At 43.9% G+C, this 17382-nt stretch overlaps 1 protein-coding gene across 1 annotated transcript in view; it reads left to right on the forward strand.

Annotated features, from left to right (window-relative positions):
- The window catches only part of fignl2 (fidgetin like 2), a 46046-nt gene that overhangs the window by 10983 nt on the left and 17681 nt on the right, over positions 1-17382 (forward strand). Inside the window, exon 2 of the mRNA XM_086214705.1 lies at positions 5707-5820. The gene's annotated coding sequence lies outside the window, so the exon portion shown is untranslated. The remainder of the gene's footprint in view (positions 1-5706; positions 5821-17382) is intronic.

Raw genomic sequence — 17382 nt, forward strand, 5'->3', positions numbered from 1 at the left:
ATCCTTGCTGACCATCTATATTAAAACCTGCTCATAACACCTGAGATTAACCCACGCTCGCACCTGTCCTGTCATAATCCTGCCTGTCCGCCAGCTCTTGTGCTTCTGTTATGTGGAGGAAGTAATAGTGTGGGGGCTGGTTCAGGGTCAGCCTTGTCCTGCCTATTCAGCCACGCCGCCGCTGCCACTGGCCCGCTGTACAATCATAGCTATGGCTATCATAAAATGTCCTATAGCTGAAAATGGCTATGAGCCATGCTATTACTGGTGGAGGCAGGGAGGAAGGGGGGTTTGGCTGTAAAAGCAACATCATGGACTTGTCCCTCAAATGGCACCTGAAGGTCAGCCAGCAACCATGGTGATCCAGCTGTGTTCTAACCTTCTCTTACACAACTGCTAATGTTCTTTTTTTTTTTCTTTCATATTTAATGTATCTCCCCGTTTACATGGTGCAAAATTTTTAGCTGTTGTATTCCACTCATTCAGCCTAAACCTGCACTCTCAGCTTTTGCCACGAGGGAATTTCCTTATATTTTTCATTTGTCATTTTGTTTGCTCTTCACTTCCTTTTATCCGTTTACTAAGAAGAGCCCAAGAATCTCAAGCAGACGATGGCTAGATCTGCCACTATCCCTCTCTAGGTCTGCATCTGTGTTATAGTATTTCTGGTTTGGGGAGATGGTTAAGACGCCACACAAACACTGAACAACACTGTTAAGAGGAATCAGGTCTTAGCTGTTCTCAAAAACAATGCTAAGTCAAGTGAAGAAACAGAGATATTTGCAAACAACTGGGAGCCCAACAAACCCAGAGAAGAGTTTGGGCAAAATGCAGGAGACAGACAATTACATACCAAAAGGCACTTGTTGTTTTTTTTAAACTTTCTCATAATAACCTAACTTCAGTTGTAAAAGACAAGTCCAAACTTCTCAATTTCTCAGATTGCTGCTAATGTTAGTTGCAGCTGCTGCGGGGGATTTACAGGCTACTGAATACAGTTCACACTTCAGCTTTTAGATATTCTTGGTGAATTTAGTGTTTAATGTGTTGCCATGTCCAACTGTGACTTCTGTGTTAAGTTTTAGAAGTGTAACCATGCTGAAGACTCCTTTGGGCCGTGTGTTGAATTTGAGGATGTTGCAGGGGTGACGTCCCATGGTCTCACTCCCTCTCTTTCTCCAGCGTATATTTATAACGGGCCTATGTGCACCAGAGCATTTCCTCCCAGCTGAAAACACCAGGCGCTCTTCTGAAAGCACCCAGCTGGGAGCGTTTGAGAGCACTTTGGAGCCGCAGAGCCTATTCACCCGAGACTCTTTGGTTGCTATGATACAGAATATTTGCGGAAGTAAAAATGCCAGTACAAGGAAGAATAGTTCCTCTGGATGAAATAAGAACTGAACCACAGAGGGAGAGAAGACAGACCTGCCCGCTTGTGCGGGTTCATGAGATTTTGTGAGCAAAGACGAGTACAAAAGTACTCCTCCATTTAGATCGCTTCTGATACATGTGTGAGTAAAAATGTATAAATCAACAGTAGAGGTGGATGTTTTTTCAATTTTCCATCATTCAGAACTTGTTTTCACTGCTCACAGGCAACAGTCACTCAAACGGTGACAAATATGAGCCAAGCATGACCTACAGAGCATCTCAGGATACGGTTGTACAGTCCACAACAACTGCTGCTGCTCCCATCGTTCTACAAAACCATTGCACGTGTGCAAGGATGTGTGGGCTCTTCTTCCTCCCAGATTTCTGGAGACGAGACACAGTCAATTCATGTTGCATCTGCTGAGTCTGCTGATTACTCACAGCTCTTCTTTTACAAGCTAAATCCGCACATGGGGTGACGGTGAGATAAAGTCCACAATTTTTGTAAGTGCATTATTTTTTCCTTTGATTAATTAATCAAAATAAATCAGTTATTTTACCAAATATTGTGATGTTAGTTAAAACCAAAAAAAAACCAAAATTGCTTTGGTAGACACACACTTGCGTAAAACCCGTGCTTAAATCAGTTAATTAATTCCTTTCAGCGTTTACTGTTTTGTTAAGTATTTAAATAAGAAATTTTCATCACTTTCGAAGCATTGCAAGACATTTTTCTGCCACATGGAAAGTTGTGAATTAGAACAGAACTTCAAAGTACTGAGGGCCACATTGATGGTGTGCATACTTGTGATTATGTCCAAGTGAAAGGTAGTGAAATGGACAGCGAGACAAAGAGCAGAGCTACCATGGCTCAGTGGGAATCGGAGCAGAATAGGGAGACGGAATTGAGTGCAGGCTCATGCTCATGGCTTAATGGTATGAAATGTTTTTCACTCATTGCTGCACAATATTCAAGGCTGCCCTTTCCTTGTGTGCTGTCCTTGTGTTTGTAACTGCAGTTCTGTTGAAGGTACATCTGACTGAGCCCTCTGAATGGTGCGGACGTGGGAGAGAGTCAATAAGCAGAGCATGCTACCCACATGGTTTCATTGTGTCGGGCAGGCGCACAGTTTTGAAGCTCATCCTAAATGAGTTAAATATGGAGGACTTCAAATCTCCCTGTCTCTCACTGCATGTTCCCCTCTTTGCGCAGCCATTAAGCTATCAAGGATGTGGCCTGTGAAGAAATGAAACATTGTCCAGAGCTGGAGAATTCCTCTGAGCTGGGGGAGGAGAGAGTGAGAGAGAGAGGGAGAGAGACAGAGTGAGTGTGTGGGGGGATTAGAGGAGTTTTAGTGGTGGAGGAGAGGGGAAAGGATGATGATGGACAGACATGGGGACCCCCCTTATTATCAAAGCAGCAGGAATGTAGAGCAGGCTGGTAGGACCTGGAACGCTCCTCCAACCCTCCGAGCTGATGTTGTGTGAAGTGGAGGGGTGAGCCAGCGCTCAGGCCGGCACCCAAGATACAGAGCCGGACTACAGACACGCAGCTGGTCACCAGACTTGAAGCAGCAAGACACAAGGCAAGAGAGTGGTCATTTTCACAGGCGGCAGTCATCAATTCATGTGAACATGTTACATGAGCATTTGTTATGCTTTGATGAATGACCTCTTTTTTGTGTTTTTGCAAATAAAGCACAATAAGGCTCAGTGCATCAATAAATCTTTTAACCTTGTGATACCTACTGCAGAATCCAAATCCCTTGTCTGTTTAGCCACCAAAAACACCCGCTGGTCAATAATATTTTCTATTTAACCTGGTGTGATGATCTATGGGCACTTGCTCGTGTTTGGTGGTTAATATGTTTGGAAGAATCAGAACTCTGCAGCTTAATTGACTGGGGCAGCTCTCCATCGGTGCACAGGGTCACGGGCTGGCTGGAGACTCCGTGCCTCCACACCATTTTATATCCCACTAATAGACGAAGCCCAGCGCTTTCACCGAGTGTTTGACCCAACTTATCCCTGAGAGCCCGCAGACGCAGACAGGCTTGGAGGAGCACAGTGCTGTCTGTGGTCAGCCATTATAAAGATGCCTTGAGCTCTTACAGCATCAGACCTATTATGGCCATACGTCCGCCTTTGCTTAGGTCCATTTGCTTTTACTTAATTCCCCAACTATTCCCTGATGTTTTGTTTTTACTCCAAATACAGATCTCTCCATCCGTCTCCCTCTCCCCCTTTGTCTCCAGGCTGAGTGGCTCCTCGCCCTCGCTCCCCACCTCTGTGCTGAACATGTAAGCTGCTTCTCACCACTGGCTGAGGGGTCATTAGTCCACCGGAAATTTTGGCTTTGTTTTTCTCTCTCTCTCTCTCTCTTTCCTTTTTTTATACCTTCGCCTGGAACAAAGAGAGAAACATTCAATAGTTATTGATTTGGAGACATACAACTTTTACTGGAGATCCCATTTAATCACAAAAGCTGATTTATTGTAGGTCCTCTGACAATCCCATTAAATTGCTGTCTACCTAATCAAGTCCATTCTTTTTCCTCGAGGACTAATCTTTTATAGGGGCAGCAAAACAAATCCCAGCAGTAACAGGATTGGCCGGGAACTGGAGGGTTCAGTGGCCTCACCTTACCATACATGAAAAGAATTACTCAAAACCATAACAAAAATTCACATTGAGTGCAGTAATTATTACCAGAAAACCCAGCAGAGGTGATTCTGTTCAGCTCAGATCATCAGTTTGAAGGTAGAAGCTAGAAATTTGGAAGTGTTAAAAGGTATCAAATTTTTTGACATCTTAAAACAAAATTCAAAGTTTTTACCGCCGTAATTTTAAAGTTAGCGCCTGTTGAACCTCATGAGACAGCGGCGCCTGCAGGGTGCTACGCTATTGACACTGTTACTATTTTAAAGCGGGCACCATCCACCAGTCAGTGTCATTACTGCGACTTTTTTTTTTTTTTTTATATATGTTGGCAAAGGTCCAACCAATCTGATCAATTACAATATGTATTTCAAAACACTGTCACATCAATAACCGCATAGACTGTTGCATCAATTGAAACTAGCTGGCAGTGGCGTGTGCTCTCAGTTTGCATGTCACCCAGTGGCGGCTGCATGCTGACATTATGATAATCACCTCATTTGTGCCAGCCAGCAGCAGCTAAAGAGAGGTGAGTGGCTGCAGTTTCCTGCCTCTCTCACAGAGGGACCGAACCACTTGGACCAGCTTGTGCCAGTGAAATCCTGTAGGTGATCAACGGAGCTGTTGGAACAGCAGAGTTTGTTTGAGGCCGTGGTGAGCTTAACACAATTTCTGTTGGTTAGTTAGCGATTAACTATGGGTTCTTATTGTAAAGTGCTACCTCTCTAGTTTTTCCCATGATACAGTTTCACTGTTTTTCTCCAACTTTATTTCAAAAGCCTCAGATGATTTTTCACGTTTGGTGCTAATAACCCTACAAATATTGTAGGATGATAAACCTGGCCGCTTTAAGACATGGCATCATCTCTGCTATCGTGAATATTTAGAGGCTCATTCTGCAACTGTGGATCATTTCCACGTCTTTACAACCCAACTAAACTCAAGCACCTCTTTTTTTAATCTGGATTAACTTTACAGTAATTTGTGAAATTCAAATTTGTCGTCTGGGGTTCTGTATCGTACAGAGATGTTCCTTCAGGTTTAACTGAGGTGATCCCAGATGCAGCCTCAAAGCCTCTCATAATGAAATTGTTCTTGTAAATGTTTATGTCTTTTTCTTCTGCATGTAGTGTCCATCCTTAGTTTATGAGTCACTCACTTATTGGACTCTGGCCCATCCACTAAATGAGGTGGAACCCCAAAAGAAAGGATGATGGAAACCTGGAGACACGTGACAGAATTTTATGACGCGCTGATAAATTTTCACTGGCTCTTGTGTCATTGGTGAACTCCAAGAAAGCTCAAATGGACAGATGTTACTCTTCATTCCCTCTTCAATCATTTCCTTCACTTAACCATGGCTTTGCTGTTTTTTTCATTTTTTTTTTTTTTTTAGTCAGTCTTTAACTTTGCTCATTTCCCTTTATATAAATTCAGCGTCACTCCTCATTGTGGCACATCAGAGTCGTTCTTTGGTCTGTGCAGGAAAATGTCAGCATTTATGCATTAACATTTCCATTACAGCAAAATGATGTTATTTCAAATTGTATGTGATAGAGAGCAGTAATTGCTTGCTGTTGCAGTACCTTTAGGAATTCAATACTGTCAATAGAGTGCAATTCTGTGTCATTCACTATTAGTCTGCTGAGCATGTTCCATTTGATTTTCATCCCACAGTGAAATGCTAGCTGGGCTGCAGGGTATCCACCTGCTCTGTGTTTCCAGTAATGTTGCTGTCCCCTCAATATGATGAATTTCTACTGTAGCCCCATCTTCGGATTCCTGGCTCCTGTGAGTAAAAACAGCTCTTTCACACAAATAAGGACCTACAGATTTTACAGTATACAAGATGTGCTTTCTGAAACCTGAGTGTCCGAGTGCTAACTGCTAAGTGTTTCCAGGGTCTGGGTTGGGAAAAAAAACACATCTTTTTTGCTAATTAAATGACGCATAACCAGCCCTGTCAGTCACAGCCAGGATCCCTTTCCACTCTGCTATTGTTGTGTTGTTGTGGTTGTGTAGTTGAAGTATTGTTGAAGTACTGCCTCTTCTTGATCTTGGTTGAAGACCAAGACTTAACATTATGAACTGTGCTGTCCTCTGGCTTAGTTCTCTAAACTAATCGTAACTGTCATGGGCCGGGCTATTCCCAGGATGCAGAGACGGAACCCATGGGCACTGCAGTGGGGGGAACAACACGTTATATACAGGAAATATGTTCTTGTCAATGCTAGTACATTGCTATTTTGTGGCTCCATGACACACAAGAATTGTCTCAGTGTAACCTTTACATTCGAACATTTAAGCCATACTACACAGTCTTCGCCAGCATTGTTCTTTTTTGAAGCGTTGGTTGCTGCTAGCTGGCGTTGAGGTTGTTGTTGCTGTCTAAGGGAAAGGAGGCTTTGAAAGCAGTTGTATGTAGAAAGTAGAAGAGGTGGAGACTCCTCACTGAAAAAAAAAACCCCTGCAGGATTCTTCCAGTAAACTAGACTAGGGGTCAGGGATCAGGGGTAGGTGGCAAGGATTAGGAGTCAGGCTCTGTGGATCCACCCATGATTTGTATGTAAAAGGATCTGGAGAGTGCTGTCTTTTCCTGTCTTTAAGTTCTAATTATGTCTGGACCAGGACCTGATTTAAAATTTGTTGTTGTTGTTTTTTTTTGGGGGGGGGGGGGGGGGAGAGTGTGTGTGTGCACGACTGCTGTTTTTTGGAAAAACACTCCCGTTTGAGCACATGCATACTCTTTGGTTAGTAAGATTCAGTTGGTGGGATATTGAAGTATATGGGACAATCTTGTCACGGGGTCAAATATCCTGTGTGGCTCCAGCTTGACACACCCAGGACACACACAGGACAGAGTGCTGCCTCTGCAGGCCGCTCCAAAAGTCCAGCTCAGCACCTCTGGACCTTCGTGGAGTGACCATTGATTTGTTCCTTTCACTTATTCCACCATTGACATAGATACACTGTGTCAGAGCTCCATGACAGAATAAATCGTAGTTGGTCAAAACAGGCTTATTGTCAGCCGACATTCTAAGGGTTTTCCTTTGCTGTTTATGGAGATTTTTAGGTCTTTATTCAATAGGAGTGTTGCTCAGCTTTAGATGGAGATTACATTTCCCCTCTCATTTGCATACTAAGAGTGGGTTCCCACTGGAAAGATCAAGGCAATCTATGTGTGGCCAATGCTGGGCTACCGCCAGGAAGGCTCTGTCGATTCCATTAAAGGTGGGGCCAGATGTTTGTCATTACCTTTATTGATAACCACAGGGTCAATACTGTGATTTATTCTGCTGGGATAGGACTAAGCTTTAGTCACAAGTTTCACCACAGCCGGATCAATAGTACACAATGGACAAGTACAACATGACCACACATGAACTGAGAGCATCAGCAAAGTTGTAAATCCATCACAAAGTTTTGCGGTGAGGCTGAGATACTGACTGCAGGGAAACTGTCAAAAACAAACAAAACTGTAGGCTAAGTTTCACTTCAAAGTCCACAGCCCTTCAGTTACAAGAGTTGACTTACATTTCATTGTGAAATAATTACACATAGTGATCAGGCAGGACTGTTCACATGGGTTTTGTGTGCGCGCGCGCGCGTGTGTGTGTGTGTGCGTGCGTGTGTGTGCGTGCGTGCGTGCGCCCAGCCAGTCCCTACCCGTTCAGACATTTGGCTGGTTTCTGTGTTACATATAATCACTGGATACACTTCTAGTGCTGGATATCCCCAGGAAATCAATTGTAAACACTCTTGTGTTACATTCTGCTAAGTGACGTGACATCGCTTTCTGTCACAAGACAGATCTGTCGCACCATTTGTCACAGTTGCGTGGAGCTGCGTTCCAGTCTGCTGGTGAGAAACTGATCTAGTGCCGCAGTTGTTTGACTACCTGCATGCATTTGTACTTCACTGTCAATAGTTCTGAATTAAGTCTGTAAGACTGGGACATTGGCAAATTACACAATTGTTGTTTATCAATTTTTCTAATCATTGGAAATTACCCAAAATGCAGGTGATAGAAATATGTCACAAAACATAAAAAGGGCACCAAAGGGAACTTTGGACATGTGTGTGTGCTGTTGTAGCTCAAGGTGAAGTTATTTAGTCTGTGAAGCTGTTTGTCCAGCTAGTGTGTCCAGAGCTGGACATTCCTTTGGTGGCTGTGGTCTATAGGAGGAGGGCACTGACAGCACCCTCTGAATAGACGCTGAGTCGCCGGACTGGACCAAAATGTAATTACCTCTCCCTCACAATGTCACACTGCAGACCCGAGCGTGACAGCAGCCTCAAAATGGAAAGCGTTGGATTGAATTAACCTCTAGCTGGGAACAGTGTTGTTGTGTGGTGTAAACCACACCTATTCCTTCTCTATGCTTACAATTCACAGAATCTTCTTTACCTCACTCTGTCACGCTATTATGCAGCACAGAATCGGTTTTTCTAAAATTGCTTGGGCAAGCAATGTAGTTTTGTGGCATTTAGTGACTTTTGGCCCAACCAGCCAACCACAGGAATCAGTTCAGACCACTGACTACTGTAATACATCCTCACACTGACATTCTCAGCCTGTGAAAACAGGTCGCACGCGCACACACACACACACACACACACACACACACACACACACACACACACACACACACACACAGAATGGTCTCCTTACCTGAACGTCACAGATGAAGCCAGTGTCTCAGAGCTATTCAGTTGCTCTCTGTGACTGACAGTCATTCTTTGCTGTCAGTGTAAACCTGTGTCATAGTCCTTACCCTCAGACAGATTATATACAGTCACTTATTTAGACTGATTAACATTTTCATGATGATTTATTTGCTGGGAGTGTACATTATGCACTGGCTGAATGGTGTAATGTGATGTAATGGGGACTTAAAGGAGCCATTAATCTGGCAGACCCAAGGGTAAAGGGACAGGACAGCAGGGATCCAGGGAGTTAACCCAGACACGGGGAGCCACGCAGGATCATCAAATCATTTTTTGCTTTCGTATATGCAAAATGATTCAAAATATATTCACAGTGGTTTTAAGAGGCTAAACCTTCCTTCAAAGTATAACATCTATCAGAGGTCCAATAACTCATATACATCACGATTAGAAATAGATTTTTTTTTCCCCTTAAAATGTTCCATCAAAAGCAGTTTATTCATAACATATGGGGAGGCATACAACATCTTTAAAAACGGATATTACGGTGCTCCCAGAAAATTGAAAATAGAGATAACGGTGAAGGCCGGGGAGGGAAGGTGGTGATACAATTATCTATGGGAGGCATTCGTATTGTAAATGACCCTGTGAGAGCAGAGAAGGAGGTGGGAGCCAGGAAGCTGTTGGGGGCTTCCTGGCTGTGTAATTGAAAATCATTCAGACAGCTGTACTGTTTAACCTTGGAGGACCATGGTCTTAGTCACTAATTGATGGGTTGGCATGCACTGGCCATTGAAAAGTGAGGTGAATGTGCATGGACTTTGGAGCCGCACACGTGTCTTCACGGATGACTCGAGATCTCTACAAAGCAGAGTCGCTGTGTAAGAGTGCTTCTCTATCCTTGAAACTTTTTCATTTACCAAGCGAGTGCACAACACATTCATGCTATGAATTAACTCGCCTGAAAGCAACAGTGTTCTCAGGCTTTGCAACATTTATATGTGATGTGATCACACACTCTGTGTTTCACAACGGTTTTTGTTCTCTCCCAACTGCCCACCACCATGCTACTGAGGGAGCTGGTGTGACACAAGCCAGAGAGGCTGGTGAGGGTAGATTTAGATCTCCAGGAAATAACAGATCGTTCTGGCTGGTCTGAGCAGAATCCTGTCTCCTCCAGAGGGCTGGAGCAGTGTGGTTGTCTCTTGCCTCATGGAACCAGATGCATTATTGATGGATGGCTGATTGGGAACTCAATTACACAAAGATTACTGGGCTGGCAGACACTGGAACACCGCTACCCTGTCAGAAAGATTGAATTAGAGCACAGGAATGGAGGGAAAGTGTCCTTCAGAGACGCCTCTCTTTGCAGACCTCCTGGGGATCTGAAACGGCCACAGCCTAGTTCATTCGCTGACAGATGACCTTCCCAACAACTGTAGCTGTAACTGTGCAGGCAGCTGGCTGGAAAGTGCTGCGCAGAGCCATGGAGAGCTCATTACGGGCTAACGGACAGTGTCTGAGCGGGCTGGTGCGCTCCCACATTTTGTGGCTGTGTTGTGTGTATTGTAGTGAGTTTGTCTGGATTGCAGAGGTACCTTCTTGTGTATTCCTGTGTATAATTTGATATATCAAATGACAGCTGCTCTTCATCCTCTACTGAAGTAGATGCAATGATGAGAATGGTGCAGAATGTGAATGTATGTGCATAAATATTGGCATTTTACCAAATCTCATTCATATAAAATGCGCCACCTGAATGAGAATCGTGCCTTGCTGGGTCGCATGCTATTACAAGTTTAATGTGAAATCTGGATCGAAGAAGATGAGAGAAGGGGGCCTCGGCATCTGAAATGGAGGCATTCATCTTCCCTTTCTGTTGGTCAGCAAATGCGCTCGCAGAAAAGGAAAAAGCAAAGCAAGAAATCGAGGCGAGGCCGATCTGAGAGAAGAGAAATCATTTTACAGCAGATCAGAGGATGGAGCCTGTTTCGCTCTTTGGTCTGGTGCAACTGGCTGTAGTGGGCTTGTGTTTCTTGCATTCATCATTGAAGCTGTGGCAGATCCATCTCATGAGGCACCACACTTCTGCTCCTGGAGCTTTACCTCAGAGGTCAACTCTATTTATTCTCGACAGTCATTTACAGATGCAGTTTTCTTCCTGTATCGTTCCTTTTTTTTCTTCTTTTTTTTGAAGAAAGCACATGTGTGATCATGGACATCAAGGTTTTTTAAGTGTCTTCTTCTATTGTTGCTATGTCAGAGTGTCAGTGAAGAAAAGAACTCTTGAAAGAAGCCATTGTTCAGGTTGGCGTTGTCAGTGGAGACGGGGCCATAGCTAGGATTAGGTGGACAACAGGCAGCTTTCACCAGGCTCCTTCTTTGTCCAGGTCTCCTCCACAAGGCTGGACACTTAAGAAAAGACACCCCAGTGAGTCGTGCCCTGCTCTGCTGCCCCTGCTTCCCTGAACACTGGGCATGAGTTAGACCCTAGAGAAAAGGTTTAATAAGGAGTGGAGAATAGAATTGCCATTAGCTCCCCACCACTCTCTGTTGATGGAGGAGAAAATAGAGGGAGCAACGAGAACTATTGCTGTCTGTGACAATCACGTAAGGGGAAACTAATTCCTTTTCCCTAGGTGGAGTCTGACTGGTCCTTTGACTCTGAGCAGAGAAAATACATTATTGAAGATTTAGTCTCTGTCTTGAGAAAACAAAGGAGACAGAGTTAAAATTACGTTTGTGTGTTTATTCAATTTAATGCAGCAGATGATTCCTCACAGACCGAGAGCCCTGCATGTGTTATCTTGTCCCTATTACGCTCAAACGTGCATGCACAGATGTACATGTTTTCTTCTCTGTAAAACTGATGTTTCCTCTCGTCGAAGTCAGCGTGTCACTTGCATGTTCTCCCTCTCTCACTTCCCTATTTGCATGCAGATGCAAACATCGATCCCTCTCATGCCGCTCCTGCATATATGAATTGTCTTTTCAAAATTAAATCAATTTTCAATCAATTTAGGAGAGTTCGTTCCCGCCACAAACACATCAGTCAATAGTTGCTTGGTTTAGGAGGATGGCGATGGAGTCATAATTAAGATTTTACTCACAAACACTTGAACCACTTCAGTAGCAACATGAAGGTAATTGTATATCCCAGCAGTACCCTATGGTGCTTTAATATACAACGATCCTGAAATATTTCTCAGTTCACAGAACTGCACGTTTTTAGAAACAGAAATACTAATTTGTGAGAATATTACCTTCCAAGTGCTGCTGCTGCTGTTTCAACCACTTTTGTGAATAAACTGCAGGGATAGTTTGTAACCAGCTGAGTTGGCTGAACGTTCGACACCGAAGAAGGGATTCAGTTGGAAGATATTTGAAATTATGAATACATGCATGCAATTTGCAACTGACCTATTCACAGTGAATAAATCAGTGAATAAATGCATAGCATTATTTAAGGAAATCATCTTCATTAAGTAAGCATTTTTGCAAATTAATGTCAGTGACTTTCAGCATCAAACCACAACTTGCCTCAGTAAGCAAGGCTCTGTTTTGCATCAGTTATCATTTTTGATCAGCCTTCCCTCATTTGTTGGACAATGATGGATGTGATGCAAGTATTTTCTCATTTATATACCAATGAGTTTTTAAAATTTGATTAAAAGAGTGCCTCTGTGTGTGCACAAATGTCTGATGTTGGAGCTGGATTCCATCCTGCTCATGGTGTTCGGTCCTTCGTCGGTGGATGAGCTCATTGTCTTTATTTACAGCTTAAAGTTGGCAGTTTAAAAGGATGTACAAACACTTTAATAGGTTTTAATCCGCTGTTACCATTGTGCAGCAGAAGAAGTCATCATGTGTACTATAATTTTTGTTGTGTCCCTAATTTTAGTGCTTTGCATGTGAAAGCTGTACATCTTGGTCTGTTGTCACGACCTACGTCGTTCATTCCATTATCTGTGGTTGTCTCCATTCAGGTCACAGCAGCAGAAACATGAAATGAAAGAGGTTGCAAAGCAAATATATTTGAGCTCTACCAGCAACACACTCCAGCACTGGAAGAAGACACAGGGGCCGTCGGTTCAGTAGGCGGTCCTTCAGTGTCGGCATTAAATGATTATGTGATTTTTTGTGAGGATCTGCATCGGTTAAGTATGTTTTCTTAAGTCTGCAGTATCTAATGGTAGGCAGGATATCTCTGCAACACAACTATATTTAATTTAAAATTATATTTTTTATACAAAACTAGCCCTTCAGAAATATTACACATTTCTGCAATTTGAAAATTGCAGAAATCCGTATTGTTTGATGAAATTGTGATTAATTGTGCAGCTGTAACACACACATGTGCTTAAAGATGTGGCGGTGCTGACTGGACCACCAGAAAGAGAGGAGCGACTGAATTCTGATGTGTCCTCAGTGCCTCTGGGGCACAAACACAACTGCACTTGAGCTGTTAACCCGTGACTGGTTCACCGAGGATGCTTGTTAATACCAGGTCTGAACAGGGCCTTAGACTGGATCAGGTTTGAGTCCAACATCCCTGGTTTATGTGTCTGTTAGCCTCCTTCCTGCCTTAGCAGAGAAAACAAGAGTCACATTCCAAAACAACGCTAAATGCCTGTGTGGATTGTAATATGAAACAGCTAGGAATCCATTCAAATTCTAATTTCAACTCCCTGACCTCCATATGTCCAAAGACCTGTTTCCATGCCCTCAGACTGCATGCTTGCATGGCATGGAAAGTTCAGGTTTCCTGACTCGCTAGTGTCACATGTCCCCGCTCCAGATTAACAACATGCATGGACGTGACTGAGCACAGGCCCTCTGACACTACACGCTGATGCCTTCCAAATGGGAAAGTCCATGTGTGGACCCCATGCACCGAGAGCCTGCTTTCCAGCGTGTTTAGAAGAGGCTGGTCATGATTAGCTGCATAAAGACGAGGTGAAATGTCTGAAAATGTTACTAATACAAAATCACTTGGTGTTTTTGAGCCTCTGCAGCCCACAAACAGAGAGAGGAATCTCAATAACACCGCCAATGAACACAGCCTCATGTTTTTCAAACACCCCCCCCCCATCTTAAGTGAGAAGCTGTTCATCAACCTGTGAAGTCTGTGAGTGTCTTATCACTTCAGAGCGGTAAATCTGATGTGTCTGTTAAGTTTTGTGAATGACCTCTGTGGTGTGTGCATGTGCTGCGTCAGTATCTGAGAGCGCTGTCAGAGTTTGGAGCCGTGCCATAAGGGTTTAACCCCTCTGCATTGATCCCCAGGTTGCTCAGGGCTGCCGCCTAATTCTCCAATTTTCAGCTGTTAGAGATAGAATTGGAATAATAAACAGCTGAACCTCCCACTAGTAATCCTCCTGCACCACAGCCCCCTTCTGTCTCAACACACACTCACACACACACACACACACACACACATATACACACACAATGCTCCACATCTTGGCCAACCCTCTTCAGAGCAACTGGGGCCGGGGTAGAGTTTCTCTCTCTGGCTTAATCTCCGCCAAAGCCCCAGCACTCGTTCCTCTCCCCTAATGAAATGATATTGGCCAACCTTGGGGGGCCTGGAACTGATTATCACCACTAACACACACACACACACACACACACACACACACACACGCTCACAAACACATATTACACAGTGAATACTTCCTTAGCATCTCATCGTTTCCTTTATCGCTCAAGTTGGTGAACTTCAATAGTCAAAAGCAGGGGACCGCCGGAGAAAACATGAAGTGTGTTTTGGAAAACAAAATTTGTCTCACTTTTTTTTCTCCCCGCAGGCCTCGTGTTTTAATTGGGATGTTTAGTTTGCCTTGACTAGTGTGTTTGTCCAGGTCAGTCCTGGAAACAATTAGTCTCCTGAGGTCAGACTCCAAGTCCTGATACCTGAGTTCTGGTGCATTTAGTTTTAGATTCCCGACTCATCACCAATAGATGGACAGCATCAACTACAGCCACCTTCAGAGGCGTTCATTGTTCCGGCATCTCTGTGGTGGAGAAGAGTTGCCCTTCAGGTTTGTGACATCTGCAAACCTGCAGGGTTTGAGACATTTGTCTTTGCGATAGCTGCTTCTGTGACACTAAACCTGAGTTTGCACACCCTCTTTGTTGTTATTCTGTCTGAAGAATCTCATTCAGCCTGGTGTTTCCACGCATCAGCACATTTCATCAGAATAGCTTGTGTGACATCCATCACACATTCTGTTCAGCTCAAGATGGAGATCTGTGGTCCGTTGTGCTGCTCCATTATCATGTTCGTTCTCTCTGGTTAGTTGGACATAAGCTAATATGACAACTTATGTCATGTTTAAAGGTAAACGTAGCTTACAAGTATGCAGCTCTAACCTCGCCAGTCCTCACGCGAGACATCCAGTGGGCAGTGCAGGGGGCACGATAGTGAAACTACAACTCTTCCCACTACAACTCTTCCTGTGTCTGAGATGAGCAACTGTACACAAAAGCCTGTCAGTATGACAGTGACACATCCTTTGGGGTGGTTGTGTCGCGTGCAGGACATTTAATCAAATTAAACAGCGGCCTGATTCATCAGTTTTGCTCGATGGAACCAGCTGACCCGCTAACACAGTTCATCGTTGGGCGAGCAACCTGCTGAATGGAGGTGTTGAGTTGACATGCCCCCGAGTATGAGGTCACACATGAGCGTGATGACCTATACCCTCTGTCCATTCAGGAGTCTTTTCCAACCTGCCATGGCTCTTTTGTTCGTTGGTAATATTTTTCCATTAACATGCAACCACACAACCTCCCAGAGCTGACAGCAAACCTTCTCATCTGGCAAGTGAGCTGAAATATCTTCATATATGCAAGAAAAGGGGGCAGGGCCTTCCAGAGTGACACCTGTCAGTCAAATTCATGTGACTCTGAAGCGACTCTGTGGCCCCATACCTGCTTTGGGCTTAGTTTCCTTCAGTTTTGGCTCGTCGCGTGTCCTGGGGCCCTGAAGTCTTTGTGCTTCAGTAGTGCTGGGCTCAGCATGCTGCCTGTGTCCACACACTGCTGCCTCAGCACTAATAAGGCAATAGAGTGATAGAGAGCGCCAGAGTTGTCTGCTTTCACCAGCCCTACTCAACCGTACCCTCACCTAACCCCCCACTGAGACACCATTAGCAAATCTATTGAGGATCCCATATTAGGGAAAACATTAAGGAGTCTAATTGTGGTTGCGAACTGGGACTCAGTGGGTCTGTTAGGTTTTGTAACCACTCTAATGAGTTGCAGTGTTTCCTCCAATGGGTTTATTGCCCTACATTCCAATTTGAGCCATGTCACTGACCACTGGGGCATCTCCTAAAATAGCTCAGCCCACATGTCTGACAACAGAGAACTTTCAGAGGGTTTGTGCGTAAAGCATAGTTTAATATAGCTCTTGTTTTCTGTCTTTTATGTTACATTTTTATCAGTAAAGTGCATGATGAGCCTGGGAGCAAAAGTGACGCAGACTGAGGTCAGGCAGCAAAGAGACTCTCCCAACTGTTTTATGTAGATTTTGAATAAACAGCAACTAGAATATAAGTACGATTGAACTGAGTACCAGCAGCACCTCTGTACCTAAAAAGGTGGCTCTGGCTTCTGACTTTTCTTTTCTTTTCTCCCTGAGTTCTTTTATAATATTGCAAGCCCCCCCCCCCCCCCGAGTAATTATGAATCATATATTATTTTGCAGCCCTTTCCAGGTCAGCGTGCCTCCAGTTAACTCGGAGGGCGACACTTTCCAGAACAATGTCACATGATTAGGAGTATGGGATGCTCGGAACACCAAACATGTGACCACAGTGTCCTTCTCTATATTCAGCTGGTTCACTCACTTGTAAATGAGTATTTGTGGTGGTGGTTTGTGTGTGTGTGTGTGTGTGTGTGTGTGTGTGTGTGTGTGTGTGTGTGTGTGTGTGTGTTATCCTGTAGTACCCGCTCCATGTAACAGGAGTAGATGACTGGGCCATGTGGCCCTCAGTGTGGCGCTAAAAACAGCCTGACAGCTGTGTGTGAAGAGCGAGTAAATGAAACTGGAACAGCACCTGACCACCAGATAGATAGAGCTCTGAAACTTGAGGGACACGAATCATGAACACATAAATCTTTTTAACTTTGTATTGTAAAGTTTACTGTATTTATTGCCTGTTTGGCTTCTAACTGTTAATTTTTTGTATTTGCTCTAAAACTTACTGACGAAGAGGGAAAACCCTCCTCTGTCATGGGTGTGATATTTGTGTTTCTCTCTGTTTCCCTTAACATGTTTGAATCTGCGTTTTGAAGTAGCATGTTAGAAAAGGTCATAGATGTTGGATTATGGATTTTGATACTACTGCTATTGCTAGAATCAAATAATAAGTAGATTTCAATAAGAGTTTATATACGGACAATGAAACACCATATCTGGTTCTGTGAGATGGAGGAGAGACAAATCTTTATGTTCACGTGAAGCTGGAAGTACATTTGATGATTTTATCCAGGTTTCACAATGACACAGAGTCTGTCCCAGTCTATTCTAGTCTGTCCCAGTCTGTCCCACCTATGTGTTGAGCCTAGTGTTAGCCTACTTAGCTTAGCCTTGGCTCACCTCCTGCTCCCTCTGCAGTCTACAGGCTCTGTGCTTCCCACATTCACCACTTCACCAAGAGTGTTTTCACCTTTTTT

This window comes from Aulostomus chinensis, chromosome 9 (assembly GCF_037954235.1).
Source record: "Aulostomus chinensis isolate RoL2024-O1b breed Wild chromosome 9, RoL_Achi_v1.0, whole genome shotgun sequence".
In the NCBI taxonomy this organism is placed as follows: Eukaryota; Metazoa; Chordata; class Actinopteri; order Syngnathiformes; family Aulostomidae; genus Aulostomus; species Aulostomus chinensis.